At 50.3% G+C, this 3,787-nt stretch overlaps 1 pseudogene; it reads left to right on the top strand.

Annotated features, from left to right (window-relative positions):
- The first annotated feature begins 1,402 nt into the window (after positions 1-1,402).
- On the top strand, positions 1,403-3,587 carry LOC146190205 (uncharacterized; annotated as a pseudogene).
- The last annotated feature ends 200 nt before the right edge of the window (positions 3,588-3,787 follow it).

Below are 3,787 nucleotides of genomic sequence, written 5' to 3'. Positions count from 1 at the left end.
GCCATACTTCATTTCACTGGACATATTCACACAACTAGCCCAACTTTCTGATCTCTTGAGGATATATTCACGCTCAACGTCATCTTAACCTTAGGATTTCCAATTTCCACACAAACCAACGACAAACAGTACTCTCCAATGCCCTGGCAATGTGCCGGCCGGGGCCGGCGCATTCCGGCGATTGAGCGATGCGCCGAGAGGCGGCGCCACCAGTACAGCTGTCCGGTCCCTATAAAGATTCGAAGATTTAGCAGACCAACATGGCGGCACCCTGCACGCGCGCTTCGAATCAAACACAGCCTCGCCGCCTCATTAATCAACGCGATATATCACTCTAAACGGCTGAATTCATTTTTATTTCGCAAGCTCTCACTTATACATCCAAGTATAAATGACCCCCAGACACAGTTTTTCAGAGAATTCGCAACCTCTGAGCTATAAGGCCTTTACTGTGCAAAATGAGCACTCCCGCGCCTGCGACACCAGTTACTTAGGTTACTGTCGGCTTCAACATTATACCTTACTTTCGTAACTTTCTTCTCTGAAAAAAGGAAAGCCAGTAATGTACGCTATTGATATGACAGTGGGGAAGAAATTTTGTCCAACAATAATTGTAGCACTTTAACTTACTGTCACTAGACGGCGTTACTTCTCCGAATGCTACTATTCAGCAGAGAAAAAACAAAAATGTTGCAGTTTTATTATTTACATAGCACAATGTTAAGCGCTGAGTACTTCGTTCTGCAAACTAAATAATGTCTGCTAGTCACGGTATAGCCAGGCTAGCATAAAAAGAAGATTTGCAAAGCTGATGAGTCAGCTGTTTTCTAATACGTGCGTCCTGGGGTAATGAGTATTAACCTGCATGCAGCAGTTCAATGCGCAAAAATGCTTGGAATGCATGCATATCATTATTATTGATCAGCATGCTGCACTTCTCTGCGTAAATTTTTTCAAGTATTTGCATATTGTTATGTGGTGTACCATGCTGGCATTCAGCAAGTGAAGAAAGAAGTGTATGGGTTTGTGGGTGAAGACGACGCTTTTTGCTATTTTCATATTTTGGTTACTCATATTTACATTTCCTTCTCTACTCCCTAGCATTTATTTCTATTTATTTTTCGATGTAGTTATACATATCAAAATCTAATATCTCTGCACACCAATTCTTGGCCGATCCCCCTGTGTGGGTATGTGCCATCAAATTAGAGGAGAACATCAACAACAACAACGACGACGCTCGGTGTTGGGTTGTGCGGCTAAGCGGTGCCCAGCGATTTCAGAGTGGTGTTACCCATCGGTGCGTGATTTCCACTTGTAACATCTTTGGTGGAGGTGAAATCATCGATCCCCGTGCACCAGGCTGGATCTTCGCAATGGACGCCACGTCGGTACCATCACCATGTCCACAGACCCCAACCCCTCTACGGCCGCCGCCCCAACTGTGGTGATGGCACAACCCCGGGACCCGGGCACCTTCTCCGGGACCGACGACGCTGATGTGGACGACTGGCTGGCCCTCTACGAACTAAAAAGCAAACACAACCGCTGGGACGCAACGCTCATGCTGGCAAATATCATATTTTATTTGACTGGCACCGCGCGCGTTTGGTTTGCAACGCACGAAGACGAACTGAAATCTTTGGACGTATGCAAACAGAAGCTTCAAGACCTCTTCGGCAAACCCATTGGACGCCGCCTAGCTGCCAAGAAAGACCTGGCATCTCGCGCCCGAACATCGTCCGAGTCATATATTTCTTACATACAAGACATACATCCCTGTGCCGAAAAGTCGACTCGGCCATTAGTGAGGAAGATAAAGTGGGCCACATACTAAAGGGTATAGCCGACGATGCATTTTACCTACTTTTATGCAAGGACTGTTCAACTGTGGACTCTGCTCTTCAAGTGTGCCGGCGCTTTGAGCAGGCGAAACAAAAACGCATATGTCAGCGGTTCGACCGCCTGCCGAATGCAGCTGCTACCTCATCCTATACTGACCTGCCTAATCTCCGTCAGCCTTCCAACCCCACTAACTTGACACGAATCGTCCGCCACGAGCTCGAGGCCATGGCTCCCGCTGTTTCCTCATCTCAGCTTACAGATAACACCCTGCCTACGGTATCCTTCATCCAGGCTGTTGTTCGCCAGGAGGTCGCTAACATGGGACTCTCCTTTGGCCACGTCCCGAACACCATCGACTCCAACTCAGCCCCTCCTGTGATCGCTGCTGCCTCTAACCCCAGCCTTATGCCTCGATACCGCTACCGTGATCCTAATGAATGGCGTACCGCTGACGATCGCCCCATTTGCTTCAAGTGTTCCCGTGTTGGTCATATCTCCCGTCATTGCCGCAACCGCTGGTACATGCCGTCAAGCCCATTCTACTACGTAAATCGCAGTGGAGTCTCTGCACCACTCCGTTCCTCGCCCCAACCTGACCCGTCCCGTGCAGATCCTGTTCCACCTGCTCGTGTATCCAGCCGGTCGCCTTCCCCGCAAACCCGACGTTCCCGCTCTACTCTTCCTCGTCGTTATTCCTCACCGTCCTATGCCCGCCGCTTCTTGGAAAACTAGATGATGCAGCTCCCAGAGGTGATGCTGCATTCGCTACCCGGATTGAAAAACCTCTGTTGACCTTTGCTCCACAATCTAACCCCATCGAAGTCCTTGTTGATGGTGTTTCTGTCTCTGTCCTCAGTTCCTCGTTTCGTTATCGCCTGATGAAAGTCCTGACACCAGCAGTTTCGCCCTCCGTTCGTGTCGCCAATGGCAGCCCTGCTGTCGTGCTTGGTGTGTGCACCGCCCGTGTAACCATTGCTGGTTGTCACACACCAATGTTATTCACCGTTCTCCAGGAATGCCCCCATGACCTGATCCTTGGCCTTGACTTCTTGACCACTCACTCAGCCCTTATTGACCGCTCAACCGGCATTCTACGCCTGGACCTTCCTCTCTCCTCAGAAGACCTCTCCACGCCACATCGCCTCCGCTCAGCAAAATATTTCCGCCTCCCTCCGGAAGCTGTTGTTTATATTCCTATGTGCCCTTTCCTGCCCGTGCGCGATGGAGACTACCTGGCGTGCCCAATTACAGACGTCGTCCTGCAGCGTCACGTCATCCTCCCACACCTCATCATACACGTATCTCAGAATCGCACCACTCTCCCAGTCTTAAACTTCAGTTTGTCGACCGAAGTCCTGCCCGACGGAATATCATTAGCTGAACTGTCCGCCCTAACCGACTGTGAAGTTTCAGCCCTAACTACCTACCCTCCCTCTGCATCTTGCGCATTCGCTAGCGCTCCTATGTCGTCTCCTTTACACCGTTATCCTGCTTCCAGCATGATTGCGGCCGACCTGCAACTTGATTCTGTCGACACGCTCTACAAGCTGTTGCTTTCATATAGCGACATTTTTGATTTTGGGGCCCGACCTCTTTACCAAACGTCTGTTGTAGGCCACCGCATCGACACCGGCGATGCTGCTCCTGTGCACGAGCAACCGCACCGTGTCTCTCTTTCCGAGCGCCAGGTGATTCAATGTGAAGTCGACAAGATGCTGGCCGACGACATCATTGAGCCTTAAAATAGTCCCTGGGCGTCACCTGTTGGGCTATTCCAGAAAAGAGATGGGAGCTGGACATTCGGCGTGGAATATCGCCACCTTAACAAGTTGACCAGAAAAGACGGCTACCCTCTTCCGCGCATCGACGATGCGCTTGATTGCTTACATAAAGCCAGCTACCTTTCCTCCATCGACCTTCGCTCTGGCTACTGGCAAATCTC

This window comes from Amblyomma maculatum, chromosome 4 (assembly GCF_055883805.1).
Source record: "Amblyomma maculatum isolate TAMU_Amacu chromosome 4, ASM5588380v1, whole genome shotgun sequence".
Classification (NCBI taxonomy): domain Eukaryota; kingdom Metazoa; phylum Arthropoda; class Arachnida; order Ixodida; family Ixodidae; genus Amblyomma; species Amblyomma maculatum.
The sequence above is the reverse complement of the archived record's forward strand: the minus strand, read 5'-3'. Positions and strand labels throughout refer to the sequence as shown.